The 12933-nt window shown below is 38.4% G+C and overlaps 1 long non-coding RNA gene across 1 annotated transcript; it reads right to left on the reverse strand.

Moving 5' to 3' along the window:
• Positions 1 to 1292: 1292 nt before the first annotated feature.
• LOC148653656 (uncharacterized) lies at positions 1293 to 12374 on the reverse strand. The gene is made up of 4 exons (XR_015941549.1): positions 12293 to 12374; positions 3953 to 4065; positions 2467 to 2591; positions 1293 to 1486 (listed from the first exon to the last, which is right to left on the reverse strand). It is a non-coding gene; the product is annotated as an uncharacterized LOC148653656 (long non-coding RNA).
• Between the last annotated feature and the right edge of the window lie 559 nt (positions 12375 to 12933).

Below are 12933 nucleotides of genomic sequence, written 5' to 3' on the forward strand. Positions count from 1 at the left end.
ATCAACTGGTTGGGATAACAATTGAATTCTCGAGCTGTAATGCATTGAAGATGGAGATCCTGTGATGCTCTGCGCTGCTCTCTGAAGACCAGCTAGTTAGTGTTGGCTTTAACTAGCGAAGTTTGTGCTCAGGAGAAAAGTTACTGTGGGTCCCAGCGGGTCAGGAAGAGGACTGGTTCATTCCTGATGAAGCTAGTTCTGAATAGTGATTCAGCTGTCCACAGTTCTGACCTGTTCACGAGGCTTGCTGCTGATGCTAACCTCGGGTGGATCCTTCGGTTACTCGACTCTTAGAACAAAGAAAAGTTCTGGCACTCAGACACACTGGCCGTTACATGGTTGTCCGGGCTGAGTCTCAGGATGGTCAGGAGGCATGCTGCGAGAATGTCCTGCCCTTGGGAGCCTTTCTGCTCCTGGGCAATCCTGCCCTGGAATTCTTTCAAATAGTCTCGCACTCCTGGAATTCTCCTTAGAAGCTCTGTGTTGCCTGTTTTTACCTGGAGGAACTTCAGCTCGTTCATTGGCTGAAAGTTTCCTGGGCATCAGAGACCCATGTGGGTTACTCGGCCCTACCAGTCCCTGATTGGTTGATCAAGGTGAGATATGAGTCACTTAATCCTGACACTTAGGAATGCAGTCCAGATGTCCATCTGGCACTCCCTAGACAGATAGGCACCAATGGATGACCATTGATCATGATAGCCAGGCTTAGCTAAGTGCATCCCCATTTGGGAGCTGTCCCTTATCAAAAGAAAACATCTTTAAATCAGCCTGCATGAATAGCTTCTCTGTAGCTTCACCACAGAGATGAAGAGAGAGATGGGGCCTCATTTGGGAAAGCACAGCAACACTTAATTCTGTCTTATTAACAAGCATTGCAGCTACACATGCGTGGTCAAAAAATGGCATTAAGCACTTAAAATTAATATGGTTAATAATAGTCAAGTGTAACATGCTGTAACAAGATCAGCTAAACTGGCATCTATCGCCTGAAATTGGAGCTGCTCACCGTGTGATGAATAGCGACTAATAAGTCTGTTTTTTCTGTGGGGGGAAGGGAATCTGATCTGTTCTGCAAACCTCCAACAGAGCTGTTCAACCGGTTTTTATCTAGCACCTCAATTGTCAGGTGTAAGCAATAAATATATTTAACTGAAAAGCTGTACAACGCAAGACATTTCGTTACTCTAGGTTTCATGAAAAAACACATGCTGCTGTAATACAGTTTAAAATAATTAAAAGTCTAAACAGTATCAGCTTATGTATGGGTTGTAATTAAAAAAAAGTCAAAAACCGCACTCAAAATGCAATTTAGCGCTTTCTGGCAAGAGGAGACACCCAAATTAATAATGTAACATGCTACTGTTTGTGCATGGATATAGTTATACTGCTATTTCCTTAGACACGCGATTCCATGTTTTATTTTGAATCTCCGGCGGAACCGGGCATCCATAAGAATCAAGTACTGTAATAGGTTTATTCCATGCTGAAAAAAAAGAAGAAAGAAAACACATTCCATAAGAATCAGCGCCTTTATAGGTGTCTTCTCAAAACGCTTTACAGGATAAAAACAACAATAAAAACAACAATATTGTATTTCATTGCACTTTGACAGATCTTCTTTAAATCAACTGTTGATTTAAAGTTTGACAGTAAATGTTTATATTGTAACGCATACAGCCTCCATTTCATAATAAAAATGTAAAAAATCATTTGCGCAGCCTAAGGGGGGAGGGGGTCTGCTTTCACAATCCTCCATACACTCAAGTGAAAAATTAATAACGCCAATGTAAACGTCGTATTTACAAATTGTTGATAATAAAAATGTTAAGTTTTCTAAAGCTTTGTGATAGTTTACCCAGTTTACCCATTGTTATTAAAAATGACTTGGATTCGAACATATTGTGATATTTAGAAATATAAAAGTCAATTAATTGTCCATTTCTATATTTATGTCTTTATTTAGTGGTTTCATTAGTGACAAAGGCTAAACTTTCTTGGAAAAATGTCTTTGCTGTCTTGCTGATAGGTTAAGCTTTCGAAACTCAGCCCAAAAGTTATGTGACTGATTTTTCGCCCTGTTTCGTTGGTTAAACCCAATGATCACAAGCACCACCATGGTAACTGGGATGTGTAGTTTTTAATTCAGTTTGAACTATAACTATACGTACTGTCTTCATATTTGGCCAGGGCTTTAAAGAGAGGGCGCACCAAAAATTTTCGGTGCCGTCATCTCCGCTTTAAAGGTACCCCCGTGCTGGAAGAATTTTACCTCGGAACATTTGACCAGCGTACTAATATAGGCACATCCCGGAATTTTGACTTCACTGTGTAATGAAGAAATTTTAAAGAGTACTTAGCATGGATAAAAAAGCTTGGATTCCCATGGACAGTATCTTATATAGTACACATATCTTTTTCTGTTGTCTTTGTTGATCTCTTGAGGATCCTGCTTCTGTTACTCACTCTCTCTCTCTTGGGCACGCAAGCGGTGTATTGGCTCGCGCTGTTGGTGGGCAGGGGCTGTCTGTCTCTGGTCGGGGGCGCGGGAGAGCCGGGCTGGCAGGTGGTGATGGAGAAGAAACATATATCTAAATGGGGAGAAAGCTATGCTGAAAGTTTATTAAGATACTTAGAAGACAAAGATATCAATTTATGTTGCATTTGTCTGATTGTGAATAAAAAAACACATATAATTAAACACGCGTTTGCGATTTAAATCAAAATGCGATTTAAATCAATATAAATGTTTATATTGTAACGCATACTGTACAGCCTCCATTTCTCTATAAAAATGTAAAAGATCGTGTGCGCAGCCTAAGATGGGGAGGGTCTACTCTTAGTGACAGCTGACAATCCTCAGCTGAGACCAAAAATATGATTAATAACCTTTTAAATCTGAAGGGAGATCTAAAGGGATCCCCCCCCCACACACACACACACACGATAGAAGCAGGAAGCAGAAGCAGGGACAGTTGTCAGAAGGAAAGGTGACTACATTGTTATTAAAAATGACTTAAATTCGATTATGTTGTGATATTTAGAAATATAAAAAGTCAATTAATTGTCATAATATTGCTATTCTATTTTTTCTAAGAAATGTTTGTTAAAAGAAAAGTTGCGACACCAGCTGGATTTGAACACACAACTTGTGAGTTATTAATCAGGCACGTAAACCAGCAGGCTACTGGGAACTCACATGAAGAGAAACGAAACACCCCTACACAGCCCTGTCGCAGTACACGAATATAATTATATCGTTATTTTATTTAGATGCGCGATTCCATATTATATTAGCAGAAAAGCTTAAAACTACTATTTTTTACAGACTATTTCACATGTTAGTTAAAGACTTCGATGCTTAAAATGTTTAGGGAGAAATTAAATACTGGTGTGTATTTTTTCTTTAAAGTACCGAGACCAGCCATATACTGTAATACTGTATGTTTATGTTCCAAAATTAATATTGTTTATGGCCTTCACACGCGTTATGCTCCTATTCTTTTTATGCTCAGCTACTAAGATTTCCCTTCAGTGGTAAAATTCCATATAAATATTCAATACTAAAACGGGCACAGTAAAGACATTTAAATGTCTTTAAAAAAACCACGAGTGCCCTTGTTGGTCAAACAATCATGTTCAGCGGTATGACGCATTATGACGCGCGATGATGCGAGATGACGTAGCCAAATCCGCGTGTTACGTGTTTGTGCCGCGCACTTTGAATGGCTGCATCTGTAAATAGAACAGAAGATAAGACAATAGACAGTAACACAATAACATAACAGTGTAATAACATACAAGTGTAATCAAAACTGTGCAAATACGCAAACAGATAACAAATACAACAGGACAAAAACAGTGCAAAAGTAATTCGGGGAACAGTGCAAAAATAGTACGGTGATTAATAAATATTACAACTAATACAGTTTTAAGTACAATTTCAGCTTACATTCAGTTGTCGTATGTAGTGGTGTTGGAGTACAGTCATTGTGGGTACAGGAAGAAGTTAGGAGAGATCATAGTATGATGGGAGGGAGTGGGGGCGTCACCAGCTTGACGGCTCTGGGGAAGAAGTTATTTTGGGAGTTACTTGTGCGACTGGAGGGTCCGGAACATTCTGCCAGATGGTAGAGGGACAAACAAGTTATGACTGGGGTGAGTGGGCTTTGAGAAGCCTCCTTTAAAGGCGCTATATAAAATAACGTTTATTATTATTACTATTATTAATTTGAAGGACAGAGAGGTGAGCCTTATGCAGAAGACAAAGATAATGATTTATGTTGCATTGTCAGATTGTGAATCAATACAGACATTTGATTAAACACGGGTTTGCGATTTAAATGGAAATGACGGGAACTCTTAATCTCTTAGTATTGACACTCGTTCAATTGTGTTTCTTTTTGTTTCACGGAGTGCTTCTCAGATACTGTAGTTGGGCATTCAGGTCGATTGCCAGGCGAAAGGATTGTTTTTCGTGCACCAATAGTGGTCATTAACTATAGAAAACTGTTTTAAGTCATGCAATTTCTAAGTTAAGCAGGAACACATCATTATCGTAAAAATGATCTTGTATGGTCTGGAAACTGAAAATGTATGAAGGAGACACATTGCTTATCACCTCTTTTTACACTTGAAAGAATATTCCAATGTTAAGCTATTAACTTTCAGCAAAGCTTTCTCACCATCTAGATTTATTTTTCATACCATCGTGAAACAAAGCAGGGGTGTATTGTACTGTACTTCTTCTTGGAATCAAAAGTGGAAAGATTAAATTGTTTTTTTTAAATACATTTTAGAACAGTGTAGTCTATACTAAAAAGCTGTATTTATTTAATACCACTTGATAGTTACATTAATAAAGATAAGAATTCAAGTTGGTACTGTTTAGACTTTTAATTATTTTAAACTGTATTTCAGCTTCGTACACATGCTTAAAAGAGAAGAGAGAAAACGCAATGTTTCAGCTGTGAAGTCTTCTTCAGGTGTGAGGGTCAGCTCAGAATGAAACGCTAAAATGTAATGTAGGCTCTGACCGGGTTCAACTATGATTTGGGCTTACTTCCCCTCACACCTGAAGAAGGTTTCACAGCCGAAACATTGCAGGATTGTATTCCAGTAAATGTTTATATTGTAACGCATACAGCCTCCATTGCTTGTGAGAGCCGGCTTACCACCACGGTGACGCCACCACCCTACCCTGTGTCTAGCAGGGACCGCAGCCACCGGGTTGACGGGAGATCCCCCTTTGGCTCAAGAGGCTGGGTCCCTGTTGAGTGACGCTGGAGGCTTGGGTTTGAGTCTCCAAAGGTGGGGGGCCGACCTGCTGTGGCAGCAGTGAGGGCGCCTCCGTGAACCCTGTAGTGTTACAATATCATTATATCTAATTTTTTATTTCTTTTTTAAAAATTAAAAAAATCGTTTCAACAGCCTAAGGGGGGGTGTCTGCTCTCATTGACAGCTGACACCCCTCCATACACTCAAGTGAAAAATTAATAACGCCAATGTAAACGTCATATTTACAATTTGTTGACAATAAAAATGTTAAGTTCTCTGAAGCTTTCTCAGTCAAATATGATAATTTACCTAGGGAGCTGTGTAAGCATGCGTAGACAGCAAAAGATCAGCTAAACTGGGAAGATGCGACACCGAAGATATTAATAACATTTTAAATCTGAAAGGAGATCTTAAGGTATCCACACTATAGAGGTTTCTGCTACTGGAGCGATTCAGAGGGAAAGACAGTGACTATTTTGACATAGATTCAAACATGTTGTCTTCTTCTTCTTTTCTTCTTCTTCTTTTTCACAGCCTTAGTCCCAGACTGTCCTGGGGTCAGCTGCTTTGGTTGCTCTTCTCCATTTGTCTCTGTCGAGCACATCTTCCTCACTCACTTCACATACCTCCATATCTTTTCTCACACAATCTATCCATCTCTTTCTAGGCCTGCCTCTTCCTCTGTTACCTTCCACCTCAAATTCCATTACCCTCTTTGTTACTTCCTCAACGTCCCTCCTCATGATATGTCCATACCACCGTAACCTCGCTTCTCGCATCTTCTCAACCACATCCACCACCCTACATCGTCTACGGATTTCTTCATTTCTGATCTTATCCTTCATTGAAATCTGCAGAATCCATCTCAACATCCTCATTTCAGTTCTTCTCATCAAGTTCTCTTCCCTCTTTCCAACTGCCAAGCATTCAGCTCCATATAGTAATACAGGTCTAATCACAGTCTTGTACATTTTGCACTTTAACTTTCTGGGAATTTTCCTGTCACAGATTATTCCAGTTATTTCTCTCCACTTGTTCCATCCAGCTTTCACTCTTTGTTTTACTGCCTCCAGTGTTTCTCCTCCCTTTACCAGTTTTGATCCAAGGTATTTAAAGTCATCAACTTGTTTCAGTTTTCCTCCATTTGTCTCCTCAACATTGGTCATAGTATCTCCTCTTCTCTCCATTACCATTATTTCAGATTTTTCTGCATTCATTTTCAGTCCACCCTTTTCCAGACTCCTCTGCCATTTGAACACTTTCTCCTGTAGTTCTACTTCTGAGTCTGCCATCAGTGCCACATCATCAGCAAAGATGAGTTCCCAAGGCACTTCTGTTCTTACCTCCTCTGTCAGTGTGTCAATAATGTTTATGAAAAGGAAAGGACTTAGTGCTGATCCTTGGTGTACTCCAACTGTGATTTCAAACTCTTTTGTCTCTCCCTGTTGTGTTATCATCTTTGTAGTTGTATCTCTATAGGTTGCTTGAACTAACTTCACCATGCTTTCTGGTACTCCTTTCTTCCTCAAGCACCAATACACCACCTCTCTGGGCACACGGTCATATGCCTTCTCCAAGTCCAGAAAGGCCACATACAGCTTTTTCCCTTTCTCTAGTGTCTTCTCCTGTAACTGTCTCATCACAAAAATGGCATCTGTTGTGCTTTTCCCCGCTGAGAATCCAAATTGTGAGTTGTGGATCCTGATTATCTTCCTGAGTCTCTTGTCCAGAATTTTTTCCAGGATTTTCAATCCATGTTCCAGAAGTTTTATTCCTCTATAGTTTTTACACTCCATTGGGTCTCCTTTCTCCTTGTAGATGGTAACCATACTGCTTTTTGTCCATTCTTCTGGAATTCTCTCTTCCTTTGCAATATTGTTTAGCAATCTCGTCAGCCACTGAATCCCCTCTTCATCGAGGTTCTTAAAGTGTTCTGCTGCTATTCCTGATGGTCCAGTAGCTTTGCCCACTTTCATCTCTTTGATAGCTTCTGTCACTTCCTTTACTGAAATTTCTTGGATTGGTCCACACACTACGTCTGCCTCCACTAGGTTCTCCCTCTCATTTTCTACATTTAACAGATTTTTGAAGTACTCCAGCCATCTTTGCTTGATCTGTTCTTGTTTAATCAAGACTCTGCCTTCTCCATCCTTGAGTACCGCCACCCGGATAATATCTTTTTTCTGTCTCGCTCTATGTTTAGCAATCTTGTAGATTTGGTCCTCTCCTTCCTTTGTTTCAAGTTTCTCATACCATTCTTTCCAGGCTCTTTCCTTTGCTCTTGCTACACTTCTTTTTGCTACCTTCTTTAGTCTCTTATATTCTTGTAATTCTCCAGTGCCATCTTTCAGTGCCTTGTATGCTTTTTTCTTTTCCTTCAGTGTTTCCTGAACTTCCATATCCCACCACCACTCTTCATTTTCCCTCGGTCTGCCTCCTCTTGTCTTTCCACAAACCCTGGTAGCAGCCTCTTCTAGGATGTGGCTCATCTCAGTCCACTCTTCTTCAACTGAAGGCTCCTCTGTTTCCTCTGTGTTGTTTTTCATTTCTTTCACCAGCCTGTTGAAATCTACTTTGTTTTCTCTCAGTTTCCACACTTTTGTTCGTGCTGGGTGTTTCCTCTGCCTTATTCTTCGCTCCTTCAATATTGTGATGTCCATCACCAGTAGCCTGTGTTGTCTGGTAACAGCCTCATAGGGCAGGACTTTAGCATCTTGGACTTTCGCTCTATCAATTCTTCTCACTAATATGTAATCTATTTGGGTATCATGGCCTCCACTCCTGTATGTCACCTTTTGCTCATAATTCTTCGTGAACCCTGTGTTCACTGCAAACAATTCAAGAGCTTGGAGTGTTTCTAGTAGCCTTCCTCCTTCTTCATTTCTCTCTCCTAGCCCTCTCTGACCATGTTCATCTGGATAATCTGGGCATTTCTCTCCTAAATGTGCATTGAAGTCTCCTCCAATTACCACCATTTCATTTCCTGGGATTCTGCTAACCACTTCTTCGAGATCTTCCAAAAAGCTATCCTTTTCCTCCTGTGGTCTTCCTACCTGTGGTGCATATACAGAGATGATATTCCATAACCCACTCTCAAAAGCCACCTGTACATTGATAATCCTGTCTGAGTGTCTAACCACCCTCACTATCTTGTCTGCTAGGTCTTTGCACACTATCACACCCACTCCATTCATTTTGGTACTCTTTCCAGCATATAGAATCTTGTATCCCTCTCCTAGGTGTCTTGAGCTGTTTCCTTTCCACTTGGTTTCTTGCACACACAAGATCTCCACTTTTCTCCTTGCCATAGTTTCAACCAATTCTCTCCCTCTCCCTGTCATGGTGCCAACATTCCAACTCCCCACTCTCATTGACTTAACATTCCTTCCAGGCCCCTTCACCTTGTTTCTTTTCTGTAGCCCCCACTACAGTTTTCCCCACAGTAGCATAATTTCCATTAGTACCCTGTTGGGACACAGCACTAATGGCGGACGTTGTTAACCCGGGCCCCGGCCGATCCGGTATGTGCTTTGTGTTCTTTGCAACCATGGTTTTGGCAAGATGGTTTTACGTCGGATGCCCTTCCTGACACAACCCTTTTAGTCGCCTCTTACGACAGGCAGGGATACCCAGGAGGTATTCTGATCCCCCTCCCGAGGGAAAAGATTCAAACATGTTGTGATATTTATAAATATAAAAAAGTCAATTAATTGTCCATAATGCTATTTTAGTTTTTCAAAGAAATGTCTGTTAAAAGAAAACTTGTAACGCTAGCTGGATTTGAACAGCCGATCTCTCACTTATAAGTCAGGCACTTAAACCATCAAGCCACTAACTAACTACTGTTTGTGTTATAGTACGTGAATAAATTTATATCGTTATTAACTTCTTTAGATATGCTATTCCATATTATATTCCCTATTAATCAAGTTCTAAAAGTATGCTTGTTTACTCCGGAATCGAGTGTATCCACAGTAAAGCTTAAAACTATCAGTTTTCTCACAAAGTACTGTATACTGTATAACCGTACAGTAACATGGTCAGAAAGAGCAAGGAGCACGTAAAACCGTTTCCAAAATAACCACATGTAAGACTTTGATGCTTAAAATGTTTAGGGAGAAATGGAATACTGGTGTGTGTTTTTTCTTTAAAATACCAAGGCCTGCCATATACAGTACAGTTTACATACAGTAATATGTTTATGTTCCTAAATTAATATCTTTTATGAGCATGTGAAAGGCATGGTGAATCAAAGATTCTCAAGAATTACTTTGTATGACTGGAAACAAATGCGTGATCGGATCAACGAAATGCTGTGGTGTTACTTTTTGTCAATGAAAAAATAAAGTATTTTCATTTACAAAGACGGTTACAAAGAATGTGGACCAGGGTAATACTTTGAGTTTACAGCTTGTCCAAGGTCATTCATTATTAATACTATTAGTAATATCTTCGGTAAAGACTTTGATGGCGACAGCTCAAATGCTGTACATGAGAGGTTGAGCTTTATTAGCTCCGCCTGGCGGTAATTCCGGATACTATTATCTTACTTGTGGTATTTTGCGGTATTATACAGTATTAAACTGTAACCCGTGTTATGATGTGTTATACCGCGACATGCCCACTGCGTTTTACCACGGTATAACCCACTCATTTTGAATAGCAGCATCTGTAACTACTGCCCGATTTCTTTATCCATTTCAGCTAAAAGAGGGGAATCAAATCATTCAGAATCTCAGAGTAGCAATTGTAAAAATAATCCTTCCCTCCTTTGTTTAACTTTGTGAAGAAATCCTTAATCACTAAACCATCACTTAATTTATCCTGATACACAAATTCATGCCAGAGTCAACAACAAGCTATAATAGTAGACTACTTTTATATATTCACTATATAAGGAAAAAAAAATGAGAGGAATACTCTGATCGCGCTTTAAACCATTTGGTTTAAATGGACATTACTTACATTACTTTTTTTAAAAAAGAAACTGATGTTAAAATGTCCACCTGTGATATTTTAGCTGCTTAATTACAGGATTCTATATTAATATAACTATCAAATAGTATTAAATAAATACAACTTTTTTTTGTATAGATGACACTTTAAACGAAACATATTTAAACGATTACAATCCAATCTTTCCCCGTGTGATGCCATTAGGAAGTACAATACAATACAATCATATGAAAAATAAATCTAAATGGGGAGAAAGCTATGTTTAAAGTTAATGAAGGGACTTAGGAGAAAAAGATGACGATGTATGTGATTTTATTTTAAAAACTAAGTGATAAATGCAGATGCGATTGGTGACATTTGCACTGCTCACTATAGCAAGCTCAGGCTGTGCTGCCCCCCTCCTCTAATGGAGTGCATTATTTTCACAGCCTCTGACTGGGGAAAAAAAGACCAACTGATCTTTAACAGGAAGAGAAGAGAATGTAATTTTTTTCTGTAAGAAACGTGTGTTGCATTTATGAAATTAAAGTATTTTAAACATTTAATTAAAAAGTAAAAATCTTACAGCATGCACAAAGATTCTGATCATGAGGAAGAAAAATAACCCATTTTTCGCACATAAAAAATAGTTTTAAATTATCTAAACCAGTTTTTTACAGATTTTAAAGTCATGCAATCTTAGGCAGGGACACATCATTGTATATTATTTTTTATTTCTTTTTTAAAAATAAAAAAAAATAGTTTGCCTATCGTTTTGATAGGCTATTCTCAAATTACTGGCAATTGTAAAAAATTACCCTTCCCCCCTCCATTGTTTAACGTAAAGAGTTTGTGAAGAAATCCTTAAACAAAAAAACATCACGTATAATAATTCATCCAGATACACATGCCGGTGCCAATTTTTCCAGAAAAAAACTCCCTGAGCAAATCAGGTGTCTAGGCTGAGGTCTCCTTTACCTCAGCCAGCTGGTTCCCTGTTGAATGATCCTATTGAACTGGGTTCAATCCCAGGCAGTGTACTGTATAGTTTAAAGTTTCTTTTTAAATTCCAAGCTAAATTGTTGGCGGATTACTGGCCGCTGACATTTGGATTAAGACAAAATATAGATTTTCTCAATTCGGATGTGAACCTGAAAAAGACACATCGTGTTCACATTAAGCTATTATAGTGGACTATTTTCATGCATTTGGCTATATGAGAAACAAACCGAAATAATGCTCTGATCGCGGTTTGAATCGCCTGGGTGCAGCTTACAGTGCTCATTACCACTACAAGGACAATAGAAGTTTAAAAAAATAATTAATGTGAAAATATTTCTAAAATGTCCACTTGTGATACTTTAGCTGCTTAGTTACATTATTCCATATTCATATAACTATCAAGTGATGTTAAATCACTACAACATTTATCTTTTTACAATAACAACAAGTGGTGTTCTTACGACTTATTCTTAGAAAAGGATAAAACATCATAATTTTTAATGAAGTACACGATATAAGCTTAATAATGTTAGAACAAGCACATTAAAACTAGAACTCACTGTAAGTTACCAAGTTTTGATACATAAAATATGTTTGCATAATTAAATTATGATGAAGGTGGAAGGTTGTATACTTTGTCCAACTGAGCAATCTTGCTTTAATAAAATATACTGACTTTTTAATGTTTAATGTTTAACATGCTGTGATACACAGTTTAAAATTATTAAAAGGCTTAACAGTATATAACTTAAATTCTTAATTGGAAAAAGATTATCCTTCAGCAGTGACTGGGATTCTAAACCAGGCGTTTTCTGGCGACAGCTCAAATGCTGTACATGAGACGTTAAGCTTTATTATCTCCACCTGGCGGTTTTACAAGGTACTTCCGGATACTATTGTCCTATTTCAAAAATTTGCAGCATGTTGCGGTATGAGGCGATATGTTACACTTCATCCACTGCGTTTTAACACAGCATACCTCGTATATTTCGAATGGCTGGATTTGTATTTCCATTTTTAAACTGCAAGCTCCACAGTTCCCACAATATAGTTTACATAAGCAATGTCAGTGACATACCTTGATGTCCATTCCTTGATATTTGTGGCTACTTCTCATTGAGTTTCACTTCGTTTTTATTCCAAAAAACATGAAACTCCACACTGTGGTAAAACAGATACTAAATCAATATTTTATGATACTTAGAATTTGATTAAGCTGTTTGGTTTTGCCATACCCCCAAATTGATTGTAATTGTGTTGTTTTCTTTTTACACGCTTTGTGTAAGAACAAAAGATTCATTAGAGCTATGTGTTGTTCAAGACCAAATGTTATATTCTGTATCATGATAACCCACTCACTCCCTGCCCTGTAATATCTAGCTTACATGCCTCCAACCCCCCACCCCCCTTCACTAGTCAACATAGAGCATCATTCGGTCAGTGTGCTCAATCAATGGCACCTAGGAGAAGGGAGTGCCTCTGTAAAACGACTCAGAAAATAAAAAAATCGAAGACTTTGATTTGTTTACATAGCAACCAGTTCTTATCAGTGGTCAACAAATCATACCTGGAGCTAAACTAGGAACACTAGGTTGTGAAAAAAGCAATAACAAATTCTTTAGTACTTCCTAGACACTTTCTATAGTAATTGTAATAGCTATAATAGCTATTTAATATTTTTAAATATTTTAAAAAGATTTTTTGGGGATGTGAGCAATA

This window comes from Lepisosteus platostomus, chromosome 10 (genome assembly GCF_059453375.1).
Source record: "Lepisosteus platostomus isolate fLepPlt1 chromosome 10, fLepPlt1.hap1, whole genome shotgun sequence".
NCBI lineage: Eukaryota > Metazoa > Chordata > Actinopteri > Semionotiformes > Lepisosteidae > Lepisosteus > Lepisosteus platostomus.